Source organism: Dermacentor albipictus, chromosome 5 (assembly GCF_038994185.2).
Source record: "Dermacentor albipictus isolate Rhodes 1998 colony chromosome 5, USDA_Dalb.pri_finalv2, whole genome shotgun sequence".
Lineage (NCBI taxonomy): Eukaryota > Metazoa > Arthropoda > Arachnida > Ixodida > Ixodidae > Dermacentor > Dermacentor albipictus.
In genome coordinates this window covers 5,376,307-5,389,332 of record NC_091825.1, presented here as the reverse complement: position 1 = coordinate 5,389,332, position 13,026 = coordinate 5,376,307, and the positions used below count along the sequence as shown (strand labels likewise).

General features: G+C 47.5%; 1 protein-coding gene across 8 annotated transcripts in view; it reads right to left on the bottom strand.

The window, feature by feature from the left end:
- The window catches only part of LOC135917165 (pre-mRNA-splicing regulator WTAP-like), a 221,936-nt gene that overhangs the window by 34,121 nt on the left and 174,789 nt on the right, over positions 1-13,026 (bottom strand). The window lies entirely within an intron of this gene.

The following is a 13,026-nucleotide window of genomic DNA, read 5'->3' as shown; positions in this document are numbered from 1 at the left end:
ACCGATGAGAGCGCTCGACCACTCCGCCAGAGCCCTTACCGAGTTTCGACGCGAGAACGTGAAGCTATTAGACAACAAGTCGACGAAATGCTGCGCGACGACATCATCCAGCCGTCAAAAAGCCCGTGGGCCTCTCCTGTAGTCCTGGTAAAGAAAAAGGACGGAACCCTACGCTTCTGCGTCGATTATCGTCGACTGAACAAGATCACGAAGAAGGATGTGTACCCCCTTCCACGGATAGACGACGCATTGGATCGGCTCTGCAACGCTAAATACTTCTCGTCGATGGACCTCAAGTCTGGCTACTGGCAAATAGAAGTCGACGAGAGAGATCGCGAAAAGACTGCCTTCATCACGCCAGACGGCCTCTACGAGTTCAAGGTCATGCCATTCGGACTGTGCTCGGCGCCTGCAACGTTTCAGCGCGTCATGGACATGGTGTTAGCCGGACTGAAGTGGCAGACGTGCCTTGTTTACCTGGATGACGTCGTTGTCTTCGCCGGAAATTTCGACGATCACCTTAGGCGGCTTGCGACAGTGTTAGAAGCCATCAAGTCATCAGGGCTCACTCTGAAGCCGGAAAAGTGCCGTTTCGCTTACGATGAGCTTTTGTTCCTAGGCCACGTGATCAGCAAATCAGGAGTACGCCCCGACCCACAGAAGACAGCTGCCATTGCAAAATTCCCGCAGCCCACCGACAAGAAGGCAGTGCGCAGATTCCTTGGCATGTGTGCCTACTACAGGCGCTTTGTCAAGGACTTTTCACGCATCGCTGAGCCGCTAACGCATCTAACCAAATCTGATGTCGAGTTCATGTGGAAAATGCCGCAGGCCGATGCATTTCAAGAACTAAAACGACGCATGCAGTCGCCGCCGGTACTTGCACACTTCGACGAGGACGCCGATACCGAAATCCACACTGACGCCAGTAGCCTAGGCCTCGGTGCCGTCCTAGTCCAGAGGAAAGAAGGACTTGAAAGGGTGATATCGTATGCTAGCCGGTCGCTGTCAAAAGCGGAAAGCAACTATTCTACGACTGAAAAGGAATGCCTCGCCATCATTTGGGCTACAGCTAAATTCCGCCCTTACCTCTATGGCAGGCCATTCAAAGTCGTCAGTGACGATCACGCATTGTGTTGGCTAGCTAACTTAAAGGACCCTTCAGGACGGCTGGCGCGGTGGAGCCTCAGACTACAAGAATACGACGTCACGGTAATATACAAGTCCGGAAGAAAACACTCCGATGCCGACTGCTTATCGCGCGCCCCCATCTATCCCCCGCCGCAAGACGACGAGGACGACGACGCCTTCCTTGGGATAATAAGCGCGGAAGACTTCATTAAACAGCAACGAGCCGACCCGGAGCTAAAAGGTCTCGTCGAGTATTTGGAAGGGAACACCGACGTTGTCCCTAGGGCATTTAAGCGCGCGTTGTCTTCGTTCACGCTGCAAAACAACCTGCTCGTGAAGAAGAACTTCTCGCCAGTCCGCACCAGCTACCTTCTTGTTGTACCGTCAGCGCTGCGTCCAGAAATACTGCACGCCCTACACGACGATCCAACCGCTGGGCACCTCGGATTCTCCCGGACGCTGTCGAGAATACAGGAGAGGTATTACTGGCCGTGTCTGACCGCCGACGTCGCCCGTTACGTCAAGACATGCCGAGACTGCCAACGATGCAAGACACCACCGACAAGGCCAGCAGGATTACTACAGCCGATCGAACCTCCTCGCCGACCATTCCAGCAGATTGGGATGGATTTGTTGGGGCCGTTTCCGATATCAACATCCGGGAATAAGTGGATCGTCGTGACGACGGACTATCTCACCCGTTTTGCTGAAACTAAAGCTCTACCAAAAGGCAGCGCAGCCGAGGTGGCGAAATTTTTCATCGAGAACATCCTGCTGCGACATGGTGCCCCAGAAGTCCTCATCACAGACAGAGGAACGGCTTTTACAGCAGAGCTCACCCAAGCCATTCTGCAGTACAGCCAGACAAGCCACAGGAGGACAACTGCCTACCATCCGCAGACGAATGGTCTCACGGAGCGCCTGAACAAGAGCCTCGCCGACATGCTAGCAATGTACGTCGACGTCGAACACAAGACGTGGGACGCGGTCCTGCCGTACGTAACCTTTGCGTACAACACGGCGGTGCAAGAAACAACACAGATCACGCCGTTTAAGCTGGTTTACGGCAGGAACCCGACGACGACGCTTGACGCCATGCTGCCGCACGTAACTGACGAAGAGAATGTTGACGTCGCTAGCTATCTCCAGCGCGCCGAAGAAGCCCGACAGCTCGCCCGCCTGCGAATCAAGAGCCAGCAGAGGAACGACAGCCGACACTACAACCTCCGACGACGCTTCGTCGAGTACCAACCTGGCGACCGTGTTTGGGTATGGACCCCGATACGCCGGCGAGGACTCAGTGAGAAGCTGCTGCGACGCTATTTCGGACCCTACAAGGTCATCCGACGTATTGGCGCACTAGACTATGAGGTCGTGCCAGACGGCATTTCGCACTCACAGCGGCGCCGCGCACGATCTGAAGTGGTCCACGTGGTGCGCCTTAAACCATTTTACGGACGCTGATGAACTTCCTTAGTTTGTTGTTTTCTTTGCTACGAGTGCTTTTCTTTGTTACTTTCGTTTGTTTGCAGCATCGGGTCGATGCTTTTTTAAGAGGGGGGTAATGACACGTGTACTTATCTTTATCGGGCAACCACGTTTCGCCGCTTAACAACTGTAATCGCAGAGCGAGGGACGCGCCTGCATGTATCCGACATTTCTGGAAAGTTATCGACGCTTCTATCCGCGTGCCGTTGTCGCCGAACCTTGTGTTATCAGATTTCATCGCGTGACACGAATGGTGTAGAACTTTGTGGAAGACACGCGGGTCCCATCAGTTAATCTGGAACATTCGACGACTGATCTATAAAAGCCGACACGCTTGACCCGCTGATCAGATTTCCGACGATCGCCGACCGTGTTCGCCGCTATCGTTGTGCTATAAGTGTAGCCTGTTTTTGTGGGCACAGGTTCGCCCAATAAAAGCTACTTTTGTATTCCACCGTATTCTTGCTTTCTTCACCGTCGCTACCCCGTGACAATATGATGCTCGTCACCACGATGCCCACATTAACCCTGGTGACACTGTGCTTCTTTGGAAAGCAGCACGGTGAGTTGGCCTTTGAGAGAAGCCAACTCCACCCTACTCAGGCCCATACCGTGTCTGCGTCAAGTGACAAACTTGACCTACGAGTTACAATCTCTCGATACCTCCACACCGTGGTCCTCCTCTAATATCATCACGTCGCTCGAATGAAATGACATCACTCAAACCTACCAAGCGCTTTCGCCGCCGGGGGTCATGCTATGTGGCACTGCAGGAATTAATGATGATAAGAGGACTGATGAAGACGACGATTATCGATAGTTGTGCGCACAGGCTCCATCTTGTATGCCTGTCTTCTGCCCATCGTATATATCTTGTAAATATATTGTCAAGCGTCTTTTCTCCCCGTAACAATATTGAACTTCACTACCCCAGAACATCTGCTCTCTTGTGACAGGCAGTAGGCGTTTCCGACTGCTAGATGCTGGCGATACGCGAGTATCAATTGTCCCAGATGTGCAACTAAATCATGTGCACTCTGGTGCGACAGGCAGCAGGCTTTCTCGCAACACATTCTCAAAATAGCGGTGGCGTGTTGGGTGTTTGACTGCTTGATTGATAAAAATTGTATTTTTGGCGCAAGGGCCAGAAATGACCTAAGAGCACCATGACACTTGGTGATGAATTGCAATGTGAATAGTTGAATATGGTGGAAATCGAGTGGCTGTATAATGGCCTAAAATATTCACTGTAAATGGCGTAAAATATGTATCTATTAAAATAATGTCAATGACAAATGAGTCCTATTGTTACAAAATTACGTTATGAAGAATTAGATACTAAAATGTGTTAATTATAGCAGCACTAGTGCCTCTGCAGACCCCTTCAGCACAAGGGCTGCGAGGCATGTGCTCTGTAAGTGACTACATTGCAGCTACAGCCTCCAAGGAGAGGCTGTGCTAAAAATAGCCTGGCCAAATTATTTCTATGGTATTCGTTTCTGCAAAGAATTTAAGTACTGATTTAAAATTAAATAGAGGGTCATTGCTTAAAAAGAAGACTAGGTGCAAAGGTATGTTATGACAGTATAAGGAAGGGAATAACTTTTTTCTCTCCTCTTCTAATGGGCACTGAACGAGAACATGAAGGACTGTAAGTACTGCCACACCTTGTGCATGTCGAAGGGTTAGTTCCACTTAGAATATATAAGTGAGTGCTGTAGGTGTGCCCAATTCTTTATCTATAGAGCAGTACTTCCTGGTGTCTTGTTGTTTTCTCAGAGATCCAATTCCCTATTTATGGTTTCATTAGGTGCAGTTTGTTGGATACCTGAGTGTCCCATTGCCTCTGCCAATATTTCCGTAGTTTATATAGTAAAAATGGCTTAAGGTCTGTGTACGGTACAGGTATATTAATGTTTGTATCACAAAAAGCTACATATATAGCCCTTTCGTCAGCAGCTACGTTGCCCTCTATGCCTCTACGGCCAGGTATCCAACAAAGAACAATTATTTGGTTCGACATGTATGCTGAGCAGAGAAGGTTGTAGACTTCATTAAGGATAGAGTTCTTGTGTTTTCGTAGATTTGATATACCCCTAACAACACTTAATGAATCTGTGAATATGACAGCCTTTATTATACCAGTTTGTTTTATTGTTTCACAGCCGAGAGGATCGCGTATGCCTCAGCTGTGAAAATGCTGGTGTTTGGATTTAATGCACCGGATGTTAAAAATGACGGTCCGAGAGCTGCATAAGCTACACCATAAGTAGACTTTGAAGCGTCTGTATAAACTCCTTGCAGGAGTACTTCGCCTGGAGTTCGAGACAGTGTGAATGTATGTGCACCTCAAGCACATGTTTTGTTATTGCGACAAAAGACATATCACACTGGATAGTCTGCCATTGCCAAGGTGGTGCAAGGTTAGTGGGAGTCATTAGGACTGTTTCTCGATGTTTAATACCAGTTTCATTAGCCAGTTCTACGCGCACAGTGTCAGGATTGGGGGCTCAATCCCATCGCTCGTGGTCCTTTGCCAAGATTGGAGTACGACATGAATTCGAAGGTAGCTGGCCCATGCCGTCGTCCAACTTATTTACGCTGAGGACGTCGATGAAGTGAAGAACTGCTTCTCATCGAGAACGAGGAATATGGGTTTATTTACAGAAATTAAATCAGTCTAACATGACTGCTTGAAAAAGAAGAGTGTCAGTCCAACATGACTGCATGAGAGAAGTGTATCAGTCTAACATGACTGCTCAAGAGAAGTGTGTCCAGCATTCGCACAACAACAGTTTTTATACACTCGGTCCGCCGGCCATACGAGGCGGCGACTGTTCGTTTACTCATCGCCAACTTGCTGCCGCTCCGCAGAACAGTTTACGTACACAAAGGCACACACATTCCGATGCCCAAACGACGGCGTTGGAGGGGTGCCGTTCCGGGAAGTATCGGTGCCAATCGTGGGTAGCTCGTTGTCTTGCGTCATGCCGAGGCATGGGAAGCACCAAAATACGGCTTTCCCGCGGCAGCTTGTCCATGCGTATCAGATCAGGTCCGCGCTGGAGAACTCCGGAACCATTGTTCGCACACCGAACTCGTTCCGTCACAATGTCGATGGGGCTGGTGGCAGGAGGCGGTTTTCAGCACAAAGGCCGCTTCTTCGAACGCCTCCTAGCTGCAGCGATGGTGAGTGGGGATGCGCGTCGTGTCGCCCAGTCGTAACTGGGTGGCAATCTTGCCTTGCAGCTCGCCATTCTTAACAACAGACAGAGGAGCTCAAACAGATGGGCGGTTACAGTGAAGTCTTTCAGAAGACAAGTCAAGTACAGTTGAGTAACACGGATGTTCGTTAATGGATTTACATGTCGAAAAGTAGGAGAAGCTTAGATATGTTCTGCATAGGTGTAAGGACCATTCGTTTGCTTCCACATACAGATCTTCCACAGGGCTTGTCCTAAATGTGCCTGCTGCCAGCCGTATATGTGGACTTGATCGAGAATTTTTAGAGCACTAATTGATGCGGATTGGTACACCACGGCTCTGTAGTCGAGGCGTGATCGTACAAGACTCTTATACAAACTAAGCAAATACCTCCTGTCACTGCCCCAGTTTGTTCGAGGAAGTAGCTTAAGCAGGTTTATAGACTTTAGGCACTTTGCCTTAAGATATTTCAAGTGGGGAAAAAAATTGAGTTTTGTGTCCATATTAATACCTAAAAATTTGTGTTCAAGGCTGACTGATAGTCGTCTCCATTAAGGTCAACAGCAGGTTTTGCTGATATGCCTCTCTTGTTTGAGAAGAGGACACATGTGCTTTTTTGAGGGTTAAATTTAAAATAATTTTCTTCCGACTACTTTGAGAGTTTGTTTAGGCCAAGCTGTAGCCGTCGCTCGCAGATGCTAAGATTGCACGACCTAAAAGCTATCTGTGCATCGTCCACACAGACCGAGTAAAAGAGTGCGAGGTATGATGGTATGTAAGGAGTTCATTTTCACAATAAAGAGCGTAAAGTTCAGCACATCCACCCTGCAGTACACCTGTTTCCTGTATGAATGATCAAGACTCCACATTGCCAACTCTAACACAAAATGTTCTGTGAGACAGGTAGCTCTCAATAATGGTCAGCAAGCTGCCCCGTATACCTATTCCAAAAAGATCCCAAAGGATCCCAAAGTGCCACGTAGTATCATATGCCTTTTCCATATCGATCCAGGGAAAGCACGGGGAATGCGGGTGATGGAAATTCAAGACGATAAGCAAAACGAGAACAAGGTGAAAGCAGGAGCCAACGTTTTGACAAGTGGACTTGTCTTCTTCAAGGCGACGTATGCTTTCCTCGCCACAGTATATATATAGATGGGATTCTCCTAAAGGGGAGAGGGTGTAAGGCGGGTGGGTGCGGCAACGAGGGAAGGTGTGTTAGCATGTCAAATTGAGAATAAAGGAATGCTGTGCACAAGGCCAAGGCCAGGCCCCCCCCTCCCCCGTCTGTCAACCATGTGTCAACGCACGCATGTTAGCTGGCATGTCAATAGCATCTGACACGCCGGCTGAAAAAGAAAAGGAGTAAAGGAAAGAAAAAAAAGGATACGCCAAGAAACAAAACTAAGTGTTGTTGCCTATAGCTCGAAATTTAGCATAGCAAATAGATTCTAAAGCTCCCTTTGAAACGCTTGTGCCTATTGGTTGCAATGTCTTGAACTTATGGATAAGGTATGATCCTCTGCATTTTCTTTCCCATTCAGAACGAAAATTTGACTGTAAGATGTAGAGTTTAAGTTCATCAAAGTGTCCAGGAAGTTGATCTGACTAGGAGAATTGTGAGCAGTAAATTTAAGTCTGGACACGACGGTCTACATAGTAACTGAGCATGTGATGGTGGGCTAGTTGGTTAAGCATGATTACAAAGACGGCGGCGAATAAAACATGGTCTACATATAGTAAAGCAATGAAGGGGGCTAGTTGGTGAACGTTCATGGTTATATTGCGCTCAGTTTTACAAAGACGATATTAAGAAAGGACAGGACGTGGACGGACGTAGCGCAAACTACCAACTGTTTAATAATGTTAAATGACGCGCTTATATACAAGGAGATATGGCGCGAGGGGGGGGGGGTATAAAAGATATGACAAGTTCACGGAATGTGATTATAGTTCGGGTCAGGCATACAAGGTTCACTGGCACCCGTTCGCCCTGGCAAACTCAACCTCAGCTTTGATAAGCGCGATGGACGGAGTGCTTACGCACATTTCTATTTCTTTTGCTATCGCAAGCGCCTCCCATATTTCTCGCTCCGTTTTTGTTTTTGATGTGCCAATGACTGTGGCGCTTTCTAGAAGCGGAGAGCATTTGCATTGTTTGCAATGTGCAGCCAGGTTGCTGGGTGCTGTCAGTAGCTGGCACGTGTATTTGTGCTCCCGTAACCTATCATTTAGACAGCGTCCAGTTTGCCCGATGTATACTTTCCCGCAATCTAGTGGGATTTGGTAAACAACTGAAGTTGCACATTCCACGTACTTTGTCACGTGCTTAGTTTGACAGATCGTAGCACTAGTGTTTGCCTCTTTGGATCCTGCATTCACCCTCTTGCACATGCCTTTTAGTTTTTGTGGAGCGGAGAACAGAACTTGAACGTCATGGCGTTGGGCTGTCTTTTTTATCCTATGTGACAAGCCATGAATGTAAGGCAACACCACGCGTTTTTTCAATTTTTCTTTTTTCCTGTGTTTTCTGCCTTTTCCTGTTGGTTCTGATTTCGGGCAACAAGTTTTCACAGATTTGCACCACCATGCTGTTTGGGTACCCGCTGTTTCGTAAGCGGCTTACTTGCAAATCGATGCTATCCCTCACCGCATGGCGGCATGATTTTTCAATTGCTTGACTGATGCAAGCCTTGGCGATGCCTCTTTTTATGATTTTAGAATGGCATGAGTCATACCTCAGGATTTCTTTTTCTCCTCTAGTTTGGTAGCACCAGCAGATGTGGGAGCCTCTGAGCCTAATATTTATGTCAAGGTACTGCAAACGACCTTCGGTAGGAGTCTCGTACGTGAACTCTAAACCTTCATGCGCTTTTTTGAACATGCTTTCACAAAACTTGAAATACTGCACTTGCACACATCCTGAAATGCACACATCCTGAAACTCTGACGAAGTTATTGCAACACTGAAGAGTAGCCCGCCGATGTCTTGTTTTTCAATAGACGTGAAGGACTTGTTTTACAGTGTCCCGAGGCCTGCGGTGGTGCAAGCAGTAGAAGAAGCCATCGACACGTTGGGCTACACCAAATTTCAGGATGTGTGCAAGTGCAGTATTTCAAGTTTTGTGAACTTGTTAAAACTGTATCTACATGGTGCGTTTATCGAATATGGTGACAGTGTGTATGAGCAGAAGGATGGCATCGCTATTGGTTCTTGTATAGCTCCCGTGCTTTCCGACTTGTTTTTGAGTGTGGGAGACAGGAAACTTGCCACCTTGTTTGAAGAAACTAACATAACTACCTGCTTCAGATATGTAGACGATTATTTGGTGTGCATGAAAGAAGACCAAACCGATCCATTTAGCGTTGAAACTGTCATCAGCATGTTCAAAAAAGCGCATGAAGGTTTAGAGTTCACGTACGAGACTCCTACCGAAGGTCGTTTGCAGTACCTTGACATAAATATTAGGCTCAGAGGCTCCCACATCTGCTGGTGCTACCAAACTAGAGGAGAAAAAGAAATCCTGAGGTATGACTCATGCCATTCTAAAATCATAAAAAGAGGCATCGCCAAGGCTTGCATCAGTCAAGCAATTGAAAAATCATGCCGCCATGCGGTGAGGGATAGCATCGATTTGCAAGTAAGCCGCTTACGAAACAGCGGGTACCCAAACAGCATGGTGGTGCAAATCTGTGAAAACTTGTTGCCCGAAATCAGAACCAACAGGAAAAGGCAGAAAACACAGGAAAAAGAAAAATTGAAAAAACGCGTGGTGTTGCCTTACATTCATGGCTTGTCACATAGGATAAAAAAGACAGCCCAACGCCATGACGTTCAAGTTCTGTTCTCCGCTCCACAAAAACTAAAAGGCATGTGCAAGAGGGTGAATGCAGGATCCAAAGAGGCAAACACTAGTGCTACGATCTGTCAAACTAAGCACGTGACAAAGTACGTGGAATGTGCAACTTCAGTTGTTTACCAAATCCCACTAGATTGCGGGAAAGTATACATCGGGCAAACTGGACGCTGTCTAAATGATAGGTTACGGGAGCACAAATACATGTGCCAGCTACTGACAGCACCCAGCAACCTGGCTGCACATTGCAAACAATGCAAATGCTCTCCGCTTCTAGAAAGCGCCACAGTCATTGGCACATCAAAAACAAAAACGGAGCGAGAAATATGGGAGGCGCTTGCGATAGCAAAAGAAATAGAAATGTGCGTAAGCACTCCGTCCATCGCGCTTATCAAAGCTGAGGTTGAGTTTGCCAGGGCGAACGGGTGCCAGTGAACCTTGTATGCCTGACCCGAACTATGATCACATTCCGTGAACTTGTCATATCTTTTATACCCCCCCCCCCTCGCGCCATATCTCCTTGTATATAAGCGCGTCATTTAACATTATTAAACAGTTGGTAGTTTGCGCTACGTCCGTCCACGTCCTGTCCTTTCTTAATATCGTCTTTGTAAAACTGAGCGCAATATAACCATGAATGGTCTACATAGAAAACGGAAAACTGAGAACGACACTTTACCGGAAGTCACGGGTAGCCAGCAATATTTAGACTATAACAGTCACCACCCGCGACATTGCAAGCAAGGAATTTTTGTCGGACAAGCAAAACGAAGAAGAAGAATTCGCAGCGAAGACGACGATTATATCCACCATCTAAATGACCTTAAAACAACGCTAGCAGAAAGGAACTATCCCAAAGTTGCTCTTGATAGAGCTTATGATGGCGTAACAAGATTGGAGAGACAGTCGGAATTTGATTTATTTATTTATTTCATACCTGCTTCGCCTTTGCAGGCATTACAGCAGGGGGATACATAAAAATAAGCATCATATTTGAGACCAATAAAGAAACTAATTACACAAAGCGCGGTAAAAAGCATCATTCGACACATTTGATACAATCATAGGCGGAAGATCATTCCACTCTCTTATACATCTAACAAAAAATGAATAGCGGATGTGGGGATGGGCGACCCTCGCGCCTCCCCTGATGTTTTTCCCGTATAGCGCGTCTCCTGTAGTGCGGCTTCGCCGCACACGCGGCGGTCGGAATGGTATAGGCGCAGTGCGAGAGATGGCGCGAGGGCCGCGCCGCTGCGCGGTTACTTGGGTTCGCGAAAGACAAGGCGCGCTCTCTTGGGTTCGAGACAGCCAGCGGGACGGCCGTGCCGCACGTGCAGCGCGGCTCTTTCCCAGCGGGTCGACGCACGGCGGGGACGTCTCCCGCGTGCGCGCCGCCCATGCTTCTGCGAGACCGCCTCGCGTGGCCACCTTCGAACGCGCCACGATTCGCGTGACATACACGCGAACGACCAGGCATTGGGATCCAGCATGGAGCGAACATATTCGCTCGCGAGGACGCAGTGAGTCGGACTTCTAGATTTGTCGCGCGCCCATCGGCATGTTTTGTGGATAGCAACTCGGCTAGCGGGCATTGATCTATGAAAGGTGCAATAAATGCCCTTGTGATTGTTTGCACTACTGTGTTGTCGTTCCTTTGTCCCAAGAGTACGGTGTGAGAAGCCCACATCAGAGCCCACACGGAAGACGTCACCTTTAAAAGAAAATTCCTTTACTTTGAGACTGTGGTCCCTTCTTTGGGATATATAGGATGGCTCTTGAATGTACTTCTCCTTATTGATTCCAGTTTTAGAATGGTAGATATTATGGAAAAATTTCAACATGAGGTTTCGCCTACGATCTTTCAATTCTTCCCATTTAAGTTTACGTTTGCTTTGTCTCATGCTAAGTTGACGATCCCAATTACCTAGAACGAATCGCACTGCCCTATTCTGTATTTTTTCAAGCGTATCGGCCAGCTCTTTGGTATACGGATCCCAGCAAACGCATGCACTACTCCAGCAATGAGCGCACATGAGTGAAATACAGTTGTTCTTTTAAATTAAATGGAAGTTTGCTGAAATTTCGTCTTAAGAAACCCAAAACACGTGCAGCCTTTACTTTGATGTGGTGAACGTGCTTAGTCCACCTCAAATAAACTCCTAGATATTTATATTCCCTGGCCGTGCTTAAAGTAGCGCTATTTATGGTATACGTATTCAACTGGTATGAACGTTTCCTCATAAAGGTGACATGAACACACTTTTTAACATTCAACGACGTTTCTGAATGGGCACACCAGGATGATATTACATTCAAATCATGCTGCAGGTATTCTGAATCACGTTCATTCTCTATAATCCTGTGAACTATACAGTCGTCCGCGGACATTCTGAACGAAGATTTGAGGCCAATAGTAATATCATTTATGTACATCTAAAATAAAAGAGGGCCCAGAACTGAGCCCTGAAGAACTCCTGAGGTCACGGGAACATATCTGGAGGAACAACCGTTGAGAACTACTGACTGCTGTCTTAGAGAGAGATACTCAGCTATCTATGCAATAACTGATTCATTCAGTTTATAGCCCCGTAATTTACTAATAAGAAGGTCAGGGGGAACAACGTCGAACGCTTTCTTGAAGTCCAAGAAAATGCAGTCAACTACTTTATGTTCAACAAGCTGTGTTGAGCAAGAAAAACCTTGCCGAAAACCATGTTGACTAGAATGCAGAAGATTACGCTTAACCAAATGCGTCATTATACAACTATAAAGGACATGTTCAAATATTTTACACGGTATACTAGTTAACGACACCGGCCTGCAGTCCTCAACGTCATTTCTTGGCCCATTCTTATGAATAGGTGTAACACATGCTAACTTCCAATCACAAGGTAGTGCTTTCTCAACTAAGCACTTCTGAAATAGACGGTGAAAGTACAACGATAACGTTGCCGAACAGTTCCTAATTATTGCTGCTGGTATATCATCTGGGCCACACGCTTTAGCTGGTTTGAGATTTTCTAACAATTTTTTAATACCAGGCACACTAAAAGTGACCTCAGGCATCACTTCTGCCTCAGTTGGAGAAACCATGTTAACAACGCGTTGTGGGGATGCGCGACCTTCGCGCCTCCCCTGATGTTTTTCCCGCATAGCGCGTCTCCTGTGATCCCGCTTCGCTGGGTGACGTCAGCGCGGCTGATGTGGCTGAAGCGCAGTCCGAGAGATGGCGCTAGTGTTGCGCGGCTGCGGGGTCACCCTCGGCGGGAGACGAGGCGCGCTCTCTTGGGTTCGAGGCAACGAGCGGGGACGGGCGTGCCGCACGTGCAGCGCGGCTCTTTCC